At 38.1% G+C, this 12,625-nt stretch overlaps 1 protein-coding gene across 2 annotated transcripts in view; it reads left to right on the top strand.

The window, feature by feature from the left end:
- The first annotated feature begins 4,100 nt into the window (after positions 1 to 4,100).
- Positions 4,101 to 12,625, top strand: part of LOC110461406 (mucin-5AC-like) — a 131,609-nt gene continuing 123,084 nt past the window's right edge. Inside the window, exon 1 of one of the 2 annotated variants that reach the window (XM_021514845.1) lies at positions 4,101 to 4,189. The gene's annotated coding sequence lies outside the window, so the exon portion shown is untranslated. The remainder of the gene's footprint in view (positions 4,190 to 12,625) is intronic. The other variant, XM_021514848.1, reaches the window with a different exon arrangement.

The raw sequence follows: 12,625 nt of genomic DNA, 5'->3' as shown, positions 1-12,625 counted from the left end.
GTTGGGCTCCTGGATAGAGATCTCCTACGTTGGGCTCCTGGATAGAGATCTCCTACGATGGGCATCTGGATAGAGATCTCCTATGTTGGGCTCCTGGATAGAGATCTCCTACGTTGGGCTCCTGGCTAGAGATCTCCTACGTTGGGCTCCTGGATAGAGATCTCCTACGATGGGCATCTGGATAGAGATCTCCTACGTTGGGCTCCTGGATAGAGATCCCCTGCATTGGGCTCCTGGTTAGAGATCTCCTACATTGGGCTCCTGGTTAGAGATCTCCTATGTTGGGCTCCTTGATAGAGATCTCCTACGTTGGGCTCCTGGATAGAGATCCCCTGCATTGGGCTCCTGGTTAGAGATCTCCTACATTGGGCTCCAGGATAGAGATCCCCTGCATTGGGCTCCTGGTTAGAGATCTCCTACATTGGGCTCCTGGATAGAGATCCCCTGCATTGGGCTCCTGGTTAGAGATCTCCTACATTGGGCTCCTGGATAGAGATCTCCTACGTTGGGCTCCTGGATAGAGATCTCCTATTTTTTGCTCCTGGATAGAGATCTCCTACGTTGGGCTCCTGGCTAGAGATCTCCTGCGTTGGGCTCCTGGTTAGAGATCTCCTACATTGGGCTCCTGGATAGAGATCCCCTGCATTGGGCTCCTGGTTAGAGATCTCCTACGTTGGGCTCCTGATTAGAGATCTCCTATGTTGGGCTCCTGGATAGAAATCTCCTAAGTTGGGCTCCTGGTTAGAGATCTCCTACGTTGGACTCCTGGATAGAGATCTCCTACGTTGGGCTCCTGGATAGAGATCTCCTACGTTGGGCTCCTGGTAAGAGATCTCCTACATTGGGCTCCTGGTTAGAGATCTACGTTGGGCTCCTGGATAGAGATCACCTACGTTGGGCTCCTGGATAGAGATCTCCTACGTTGGGCTCCTGGATAGAGATCTCCTACTTGGGCTCCTGGATAGAGATCTCCTACTTGGGCTCCTGGTTAGAGATCTCCTACATTGGGCTCCTGGATAGAGATCTCCTATGTTGGGCATCTGGTTAGAGATCTCCTACGATGGGCTCCTGGTTAGAGATCTCCTACGTTGGGCTCCTGGTTAGAGATCTCCTGTGTTGGGCTCCTGGTTAGAGATCTCCTACGTTGGGCTCCTGGTTAGAGATCTCCTACATACGGCTCCTGGATAGAGATCTCCTACGTTGGGCTCCTGGATAGAGATCTCCTGTGTTGGGCTCCTGGTTAGAGATCTCCTACGTTGGGCTGCTGGATAGAGGTTGGCAACCCTGTGATTACTGTAAAATAAAATCATGATAAAAATTGGCCTTATTGGATAGAGATCTCCTATGTTGGGCTCCTGGATAGAAATCTCCTAAGTTGGGCTCCTGGTTAGAGATCTCCTCCGTTGGACTCCTGGATAGAGATCTCCTACGTTGGGCGCCTGGATAGAGATCTCCTACGTCGGGCTCCTGGATAGAGATCTCCTATGTTGGACTCCTGGATAAAGATCTCCTATGTTGGGCTCCTGGATAGAGATCTCCTATGTTGGACTCCTGGATAGAGATCTCCTATGTTTGGCTCCTGGATAGAGATCTCCTATGTTGGACTCCTGGATAGAGATCTCCTATGTTTGGCTCCTGGATAGAGATCTCCTATGTTGGGCATCTGGTTAGAGATCTCCTACGATGGGCTCCTGGTTTGAGATCTCCTACATACGGCTCCTGGATAGAGATCTCCGACGTTGGGCTCCTGGATAGAGATCTCCTAGGTTGGGCTCCTGGTTAGATATCTCCTAGTTGGGCTCCTGGTTAGAGATCTCCTATGTTGGGCTCCTGGATAGAAATCTCCTAAGTTGGGCTCCTGGTTAGAGATCTCCTCCGTTGGACTCCTGGATAGAGATCTCCTACGTTGGGCCCCTGGATAGAGATCTCCTAGGTTGGGCTCCTGGTTAGATATCTCCTAGTTGGGCTCCTGGTTAGAGATCTCCTATGTTGGGCTCCTGGTTAGAGATCTCCTACATACGGCTCCTGGATAGAGATCTCCGACGTTGGGCTCCTGGATAGAGATCTCCTACTTGGGCTCCTGGTTAGAGATCTCCTACATTGGGCTCCTGGTTAGAGATCTCCTACATTCGGCTCCTGGATAGAGATCTCCTACGTTGGGCCCCTGGATAGAGATCTCCTAGGTTGGGCTCCTGGTTAGATATCTCCTAGTTGGGCTCCTGGTTAGAGATCTCCTATGTTGGGCTCCTGGATAGAGCTCTCCTATGTTTGGCTCCTGGATAGAGATCTCCTATGTTGGACTCCTGGATAAAGATCTCCTATGTTGGGCTCCTGGATAGAGCTCTCCTATGTTTGGCTCCTGGATAGAGATCTCCTATGTTGGGCATCTGGTTAGAGATCTCCTACGATGGGCTCCTGGTTTGAGATCTCCTACATACGGCTCCTGGATAGAGATCTCCGACGTTGGGCTCCTGGATAGAGATCTCCTATGTTGGGCATCTGGCTAGAGATCTCCTACGATGGGCTCCTGGTTTGAGATCTCCTACATACGGCTCCTGGATAGAGATCTCCTACGTTGGGCTCCTGGTAGGAGATCTCCTACATTGGGCTCCTGGTTAGAGATCTCCTACATACGGATCCTGGATAGAGATCTCCTACGTTGGGCTCCTGGCTAGAGATCTCCTGCGTTGGGCTCCTGGTTAGAGATCTCCTACGTTGGACTCCTGGATAGAGATCTCCTATGTTTGGCTCCTGGATAGAGATCTCCTATGTTGGGCTCCTGGATAGAAATCTCCTAAGTTGGGCTCCTGGTTAGAGATCTCCTACGTTGGGCTCCTGGTTAGAGATCTCCTACGTTGGGCTGCTGGATAGAGGTTGGCAACCCTGTGATTACTGTAAAATAAAATCATGATAAAAATTGGCCTTATTACTGACGGTGAAAATGACAAAGGTTAAACTGCAGCGAAAATGTCTCGGTGTATCTATAATATGTTATTTTGTTTTGTTATAGATTCAGAATCATTGCCTGTGAAAATTTCCACACATGAGAAATTCTACTTTTTCAGGATCTTATCTTGTTGAAATTTTATTCCTTATATAATTCCTATCTCAAGATTTGCTTGGTAAACAGATGATGTCTTGGTGGTGAGCCAAAATCTACAAAACTGTAAATTACGTTCCTTGGCATAGACAGTGTTAATATGAAACAATGGAGCAAGTTCAAAACAACATGCAGGCTACACAATGTAACAAAAGATATGTTCTCTCTTAATTTATTTTATGTTATCTTCTCATTCCGATGGAATCTGGCCTGATACCTGGTTAGGATGTCTGTGATTAGGGACCCTCCAGCATGGTGTGTTCAGGATTTCACTGTCCTCCTCAGCTAAGGCAATGAGGAAAATAGAAAATGTATTGATAATAGGGATAACCTGACATGGAATAAACAATGTATACAGCAATGGGCTGTAGCTGCTAGCGCTGGCACGTTGTCTGTCTGGGAATCAGCATTGTCTGTTGAAACATTCATAGGACAAGAAATTGGATTCCAAGCTCCCTGTACTCAGATTACATTGTTAAACAGGACTCGAGGCATGCTTTCTAACGCTGTAGAGACATTTTTTTTAAAGATTCTGCAACATTTATGAGGGTGGAAATTGGATATGTTGACGTTTTGTCTTTCTAGTATCACGTACGTGTTTAATGGTTGTACTCGAGCCAAGTTAGTTTAGTAGAAATATATAAGTATATTGACTTACAAAGAAAACTTCAAACATTTTGTATTGCAGATGATAAGATTGGATTCCTAGCATTTTCCTGAAATAGATGAATTGGATGGCAACACTTTCAAATTTAAGGGACACTTAATGATCCCAAGCCTCAAATTTTCTATTAACTTTGATGAATTAACACAGTCTTGTGAATTAACTCTTGCAGTCTGTTAAAAGATTTCGCTGGAGAAAATTTCTTTTCTCAGACTTCGGTGGAATTTCAGCTTTAAAGGTTTCCTTGAAACAAAATGGAGAACCGTTGACATTTGAAATCCTATATGTTATATCGATTGGTATTCAGACCCTGACGTGTTCTCTTGGAAGCCATTGCAAGGACGGAGAGCAGTGGAAGGACACAGGGGTTTCCTTAAAGAAAAACTCAAGTTTAAAAGTTTGAAGTGACTTCCCCCTGGTCAGAGGTAAGTCTTTTCTACAACTTCTGTCATTTAAACATCTAGTCTGTAGCAATAACTATTGTCAGCTTTGTCAGGACAGACCTGTTGAAAGCCTCAGGGTGAGGTGTAACATACATGACTATTGTTCCTTAAGTCATCTCAATCAGTCACTCTTGCTTCAATGCAAATTTCTGCTATCTATTTGCATTTCAAATTGATCTTGTTAAAAGTAATATTACAAATATATCCCCATTTTGACATCAGTGTGCGGGGGGTGTTTCGTTCCTTCTTTTTATCACATTTTTGATTACCTGGTAAAATTGCAAGGTTTCTTCATGACAGATTTGGTTGATACAAAATCGTTTGTTCAGGAGGAGCAGGCTTTTAACTTTTATTTTGTACCGTTGTCGAGTACCGGATATGTCATCCTTACAGGTCCCCGTTGTCGTGTACAGACGACAACATAATAGGCCGTCTCATCCCCGTTGTCGTGTACACAGGACAAGAGATTTTAGTGTAACATGTCTTATGTTTAGCTGGTTATAGCACATGACAGTCGTGTAATCCAATTAATTGTGGTGCAGCCAAATTACTCCTTTTTGGCCCATTCCTTAGCCCTGAAAGAGGTAGGCCCCTCTAATTGTACAATTTCAGATTCACCATCACCTGGGTGATCCTTACCTAAATATGGTTGATATAAATCACATAGTTCCAGAGCCAGGCTCAGAAAGTAATATTGATGAATGATAATTATATAACGTTTCGGCCCACCCTTTCAACCAAATATGGTTCTAGAGGAAAAAAGGCCTAACATAATAGCCAAAATGGCCTCTTTTGAATTCCCAGCACCTAAGAATGTTTCTAGTCAATTTCAGCTCAGTGGTTCATAAGAAGATGTATTAAGAATTTGTTAACAGATGAATGGACATAGCTGGATGCTAAAGCTTACAGTGATCCTAAAACTAACCAGACGTTTTCATAGAACATCAAACAGATTCATTTGATTGTTTAAGGACCAGGCTTAGAAAAGTAATTTTTTGTTTAAGGACGAGGCTTAGAAAAGCAATATTTTGTTTAAGGACGAGGCTTAGAAAAGTGATATTTTGTTTAAGGACCAGGCTTAGAAAAGTAATTTTTTGTTTAAGGACGAGGCTTAGAAAAGTAATATTTTGTTTAAGGACCAGGCTTAGAAAAGTATTTTTTTGTTTAAGGACCAGGCTTAGAAAAGTAATTTTTTGTTTAAGGACGAGGCTTAGAAAAGTGATATTTTGTTTAAGGACCAGGCTTAGAAAAGTGATATTTAGCCTGCAGCTTACTAAGGGAACAGACAACAGATCAAGTAACATCACATTGATTCACTTGAATAAAGAAATAAAATATTTCAACAAGATCCATATATATGTTGTAAAGGAATAATATTTGGGCTGTAGTTTAAGATTGTTTGCTATTAAGTAAATTTGATGTTGTCCTCCTTTGAAATTGATTCAAAGAAGTGAGATGTGTTTTCAAGCATCTTTCAGAAAAGTTGAAAAATAAAGGCTAATTTGGCTAGTTATTTAAAAAGTCTTACAGAAGATAACAGTTAGAGTTGTTTACTTCTCAGTAATGTTTTATGAAAGTTGACCAGTTTTCTATTCATTTATATGAAATACCTGATTTATTGTAAGAAATCTGATGTTACAATCCTTTGACCAATTTTTATGCTCCTGCTATAAAATGTGTGTGTGTGTGTGTGTGTGTGTGTGTGTGTGTGGGGGGGGTCAAATTTGGCGGAAGTATTAATTATGGTATGGGGTTGTCCGGCCGGCGTAAACTTTTGTTTGTCCGGCAATCTCCTCTATTTTCGACCGATCTCTTTTTGAAACTTGGTATACATTATAATCATGATTTTAAGTTGTGTCTCCCTTAAAAGAATTTTGATTCAATGATTTTTGCAAAAGTTGTTGCCTTTTGTTCATTTCAGTATTTGATTTTTTGTCCGGAGATCTCCTCCTGCATTTTTTGATGGATTTCATTGAAACTTAGTAGGCTAAATAATCATGATATGTTGTTGTGTTTCCTTGAAAAGAATTTAGATTCAACAAATTCTGCAAAAGTTATTGCCCTTTGTTTATTTCAGTATTTGATTTTTGTCTGGCAATCTCCTCCTACATTTTTCAAAGGATCTCTTTGAAAACTTGGTATAAATCATAATGATCATATGAAGTTGTGTCTCCCTTAAAAGTTTTTTGATTCGACAATTTTTGCAAAAGGTATTGCCCTTTGTTCATTTCAGTATTTGATTTTTTGTCCGGAGATTTTCTCCTACATTTTTTATAGCATGTCAGCTAACCCCTCTTAGAATGATGCAGATCTTATTTCAATGTAAGAGAGTATATATAACACTATATGGCATTCAAACGGCGTATATTGTTCCGCCCCGCGGTACTCTTGTTGTATTCTGTGCTGTTCCTCCTGTCAGAGTTTATACATAAAATAATCGTAATGGAGATAATGAAAGCCAACATCTTTTGTAGCTCAGTTTAAAATCATACCATCTTGTTGCCTGTGGATACAATTTAATTAGTCACTTCAAGATTTTAATAAAATCGTTATCATCCATTTCCATGCTCTGCATGATTATGAGGTATGTTTAAAACACAAAATTTCTTTCGATTCTTTGAACAGCTCATTATCAACATGGTACAATGTATATGTGCCTTTCCTATCCATTTTGAAAAGTTGTGCTTGGGAAGTTTTTCAGTACAAAGAACTTAATATAATGCTCCTCGTTCAATTTGCCACCTCTTTTACTTTATCTCAATTTCTCCATTTCCTTTATTTTATTAATAATCCTTTTATTTGTCTCCCTCTTTACATTGGCAAATCTCTTTACAATGCCAAATTTCACTAGAAGAATGGTGGCATAATTATATGTCCACGTTTTACTGTATTGTATTTTAGGAACATATATTGTATCGCTTATACAGTGTGCATTCTGTTTAAAAATACCCCATACTGCTTTTAGATTTAACATATTATTTGTTATAATGAAATTTCTATCAGATACAAAAGTATATCAAAAGTAAATTGATGGTTAACGTATATGTTGGCTTTCATACTGCAATAAGGCTTCATTCTACACTAGAAATAAAGGGTCATACTATATAAAGGGTTATACTATATAAAGGGTTTACTATATAAATGGTTATACTATATAAAGGGTTATACTATATAAAGGGTTTACTATATAAATGGTTATACTATATAAATGGTTATACTATATGAATGGTTATACTATATATAAATGGTTATGAATGGTTATACTATATAAAGGGTTATACTATATAAATGGTTATACTATATAAAGGGTTATACTATATAAATGGTTATACTATATAAAGGGTTATACTATATAAATGGTTATACTATATAAAGGGTTATACTATATAAATGGTTATACTATATAAAGGGTTATACTATATAAATGGTTATACTATATAAAGGGTTATACTATATAAATGGTTATACTATATAAAGGGTTATACTATATAAATGGTTATACTATATAAAGGGTTATACTATATAAATGGTTATACTATATAAAGGGTTATACTATATAAATGGTTATACTATATAAAGGGTTATACTATATAAATGGTTATACTATATAAAGGGTTATACTATATAAATGGTTATACTATATAAAGGGTTATACTATATAAATGGTTATACTATATAAAGGGTTATACTATATAAATGGTTATACTATATAAAGGGTTATACTATATAAATGGTTATACTATATAAAGGGTTATACTATATAAATGGTTATACTATATAAAGGGTTATACTATATAAATGGTTATACTATATAAAGGGTTATACTATATAAATGGTTATACTATATAAAGGGTTATACTATATAAATGGTTATACTATATAAAGGGTTATACTATATAAATGGTTATACTATATAAAGGGTTATACTATATAAATGGTTATACTATATATAAATGGTTATACTATTTAAAGGGTTATACTATATAAATAGTTATAGTAAATAAAGAGTTATACTTTATAAATGGTTATACTATATATATAAATGGTTATACTATATAAATGGTTATGCTATATATAAAATGGTTATACTAAATAAAGGGTTATACTATATAAATAGTTATACTATATAAATGGTTATTAGCTCACCTGGCCCGAAGGGCCAAGTGAGCTTATGGCATAGTGCGGCGTCCGTCGCCCGTCCGTTGTCCGGCGTCCGGCGTCCCTCCTGCGTCCGTCCGGCGTCCGTCCGGCGTCAACTTTTTACTTTAAACAACTTCTTCTCAGTAACCAAAAGGGCTAGGGTAATGATATTTGGCCAGAAGCATGCTGGGATGAAGGGCTACCAATTTTGTTCAAATTAATGACCTTCAACCATTTTCAAGGTCACAGGGGTCAAATATGTTAAAATCTTTAAACAACTTCTTCTGAATAACCAAGAGAGGCCTAGGGTGATGGTCTTTGACCAGTAACATGCTGGGACGAAGGCCTACCAAGGTTGTTCAAATAAATGACCTTGATTTATATTCAAGGTCACTGGAGTCGAATATCTTTAAAACCTTTAAACGACTTCTTCTGAATAACCAAGAGGCCTATATATAAGCTAGGGTGATGATATTTGGCCAGTAACATGCTGACATGAAGGGCTACCAAGTTTGTTCAAATAAATGACCTTGATTTATATTCAAGGTCACAGCTAGGGGTCAAATATGTTTAAAACCTTTAAACGACTTCTTCTGAATAACCAAGAGGCCTAGGATGATGATATGTGGCCAGTAACATGCACGGATGAAGGGGTACCAAGTTTGTTCAAATAAATGACCTTGATTTATATTCACGGTCACTGGGGTCAAATATGTTAAAAACCTTTAAACGACTTCTTCTGAATAACCAAGAGGCATAGGATGATGATATGTGGCCAGTAACATGGTGGAATGAAGGGCTACCAAGTTTGCTCAAATAAATGACCTTGCCTTATATTCAAGGTCACAGGGGTCAAATATGTTAAAATCTTTTAAACAACTTCTTCTGAATAACCAAGAGGCATAGGATGATGATATGTGGCCAGTAACATGCTGGGATGAAGGGCTACTAAGTTTGTTCAAATGAATGACCTTTGCCAATATTTTCTGAATTACTTTCAAGACGCTGATATTTTGCTTGTAGCTTTATTTTAGTCCTCTTCTAAGGTTACAATTGTGAGATTAATACCAGGTGAGCGATGCAGGCCCATTGGGCCTCTTGTACTAAATAAATGGTTATACTAAATAAAGGGTTATACTATATAAATGGTTATACTATATAAATGGTTATACTATATATAAATGGTTATACTATATATAAATGGTTATACTATATATAAATGGTTATACTATATATATATATAAATGGCAAAACATTTCAGTATTTTGGGCAAAAATTTGCAGAACAAATAGAATAGACAGATATTGGCAGACTTAGAACAAAAGTCCATGTGCATATATCGCACAGGTCATTGCTACCAACAACTGTTACAATTAAGAATACAAATTCATTTAATACATATAGAGTGTAATTATTTACAATGTCAAGATGCATGTAAGTACATGAAATAGTCAGTAGTCATGCTCAACTAGAATCTCCTGGATATAATATAAAATCAGTATATTTTTGTTTTAACATTTATATAAAGTCATATAAAAATAAAAATAAAAAAATGCACATCATCAAGTATTCGTCTATTTGTAAGCCCATCACAATCAGGACAGCCCTGGAGAAGAATGTTTATATGATTGTGGTTGCCATCACTAATATTTGCTCTTCTTTTACCTTCTGTTTTGAAAATTGATACAGATTCACTATCAGAAACAATATCTGTCTTCAATGAAGAACATCAGAATTTGCAGTGTAAATTGTGTGGTACATTTTGATTAATTAATAAAGGGATTTAAAACATTTTGTAAGTATTGAGGTGTCTGCCCATGCATAATTTTGTACATCATTACATGTTTGTGTTTATTTCGAATTACACTGATAGTGTTTCCCAACCTAGTTCATTGTATAGTTTGTCATGTGACACCCGAAAGTTACCCGGTATACAGTATGTAAATTGTGATTCCTGCAGGAAAATATTAGACCTATTTACGATGCTGATATGTTTTTGGCAGAATAGGGTGATTGGGAGCTGTTTTGTAATTATTTTTACTGTGAAGTATCGACAGTGTGGGCGTTATACGAAACAGCTCTTTTGTATGGATTGAATGTAATTCCTTCAGTGATGTTGTTACAAAGACCTTTGCCATTGATCTCTATACAGATTTCTGTTGTGGGCGATATACCTGAAAGTTGTTGAGATCTTGTCAAGTTTGCTAACATCAGCCTGCATGCAATGGTAAGAACCATCAAGTAGAGGTTGGTTATAGTGGCACAGCCTGCAGCTTGCATTTGCCACATGGAAATGTCATAAGTCGAGTTTTTTTCTGATGAACTAAGCCCAACATGCAATTCCAGCCGTCTGACAAATGAAAGGCTGTTTTGTCTGGTATTCCCAGTCTATTTTCTGACTCTTGAGAAGTCTGAACTTGTGGAAGCAGGTTACAGAACCCTCCAGATCAATCCTTCAGAATAGATCAATGTCGTATCAGTCCACTCATTTGGGGATATACTGGAGTGGGATTAAATACTTCGCCATGGTCTGTCTGTCAGTCAGATCTGTGCTGTATATTTCCCAATGAGCACCCTAGCTACTAAGAAAAAATGAGAGAAACGTTTCTTAGTCAAACATAAATATAAGTGATGATGGCTTTGATTGACTCCTGAAGGTTTACAATTGGGGGGTCAACACCAGATTCTGGTCCATTCTCTAACAGAAAATATAAAGTCTATATACCCGGCACAAAACATTTATAGTAAAACTTGGGACTACATGTACCTTAAAAAAAACTTTGAATGCAACAATAAATATAGTGTTTGTTACAAGAGAAAGAGATATTCAACGGCCAGACCTGGGTTCGAACTCGGGACCCTTTAAACTCTAGATGGATGCTCTACCTATTGAGCTACCTGGTCGCCAATGATCAACCCAGCCCTGTTATGCTACATATAGTAATTAGTTTTAGTTATAACACAAATTTTATAGTAAAACTTTTATCATATGAAAGTGATACAGCAATGTGGAAATTCCGCTTATAAATATTTATATCTCAACTAATGGACAAGCAACACCAGTCTACCTGATCTTAATCGGGTGCATTTATGTATCCTAACATAAAATGTATTAGATTATCAAATAATTAAATATTGATGTAAAAACAATCTCTGGACAATAAAATGGTAAATCAATATAAAATTCAGGATTATTGTTTGGAGAAGATGATTCCAGTTGATCATGCAGATATACAGATAGTCCTGAATGTGCTTGTCACTGATAAGTGTTACAGGAGTTTCACTGGTAATGTGACAATATAATGCTAAGTTTTTGTTTTTTGTAAGTCTGTTAAGACATGAAATACGATTAAAGTATTACACTCATCCTACTGTACAAAGAGTTACAGGCCAGGACTAAGATAAAGGAGAACGGATGCTGGAAATTAGCCTAATGAATCCCACTTAATTATTTTAAGGAATAATGGGCACATTAAATATGGGCACTCCCTGTAAAAAGATGGGTTTCTTATGTTCGTTAAGCCAAGCTAGGGAACATGGAAACCACTAAATGTGATCATATATTGTCATTTTTGCATTCTGTTTATATCTATGGAACATTCAGAAGAGATCAAAGGTGTTAACTGGTCATCATCTTGATTGTGAAATAAAGAGCTTCTGTAAAGAGCAATGAAGAAGTGTAAAATTGGTATTTAAAATTACAACTTTTTGAATGAAGTATTTCTTAATTTAGGAACTGAAATTCAGTATGTTTAGGGTGTGTGTGTGTGTATGTGTGTGTCTGTGTGTGTCTGTGTCTGTGTGTGTGTGTGTGTGTGTGTGTGTGTCTGTGTGTGTTTGTGTGTGTGTGTGTGTGTGTGTGTGTGTCTCTGTGTGTGTGTGTGTGTGTGTGTCTGTGTGTGTTTGTGTGTGTGTGTGTGTGTGTGTCTGTGTGTCTGTCTGTCTGTCTGTCTGTCTGTCTGTCTGTGTGTGTGTCTGTGTGTGTCTGTGTCTGTGTGTGTGTGTGTGTGTGTGTGTGTTTGTGTGTGTGTCTCTGTGTGTGTGTGTGTGTGTGTGTGTCTGTCAAAGGAAATATTCCCACAATGAAGATGTATGTTGTTAGACTGGACCCAAGGCAGTCACTCTTGGGTAATATTTCACGTGTGACAGGAAAAAGAGTAGTCGCCAAACTAATGTGGATGTAGGAACCCAGATGGACCTTGGACAGAGCTGACTGTCTGCTGTGAGGTGGCGCCACAGTAATCAATTTCTAGACCCTGTCACGCTCAGTTTTGTTTG

Source organism: Mizuhopecten yessoensis, unplaced genomic scaffold, assembly GCF_002113885.1.
Source record: "Mizuhopecten yessoensis strain PY_sf001 unplaced genomic scaffold, ASM211388v2 scaffold10609, whole genome shotgun sequence".
Taxonomy (NCBI): domain Eukaryota; kingdom Metazoa; phylum Mollusca; class Bivalvia; order Pectinida; family Pectinidae; genus Mizuhopecten; species Mizuhopecten yessoensis.
Note: the sequence above shows the minus strand (reverse complement) of the source record. Positions and strands in the feature narration are given on the sequence as shown.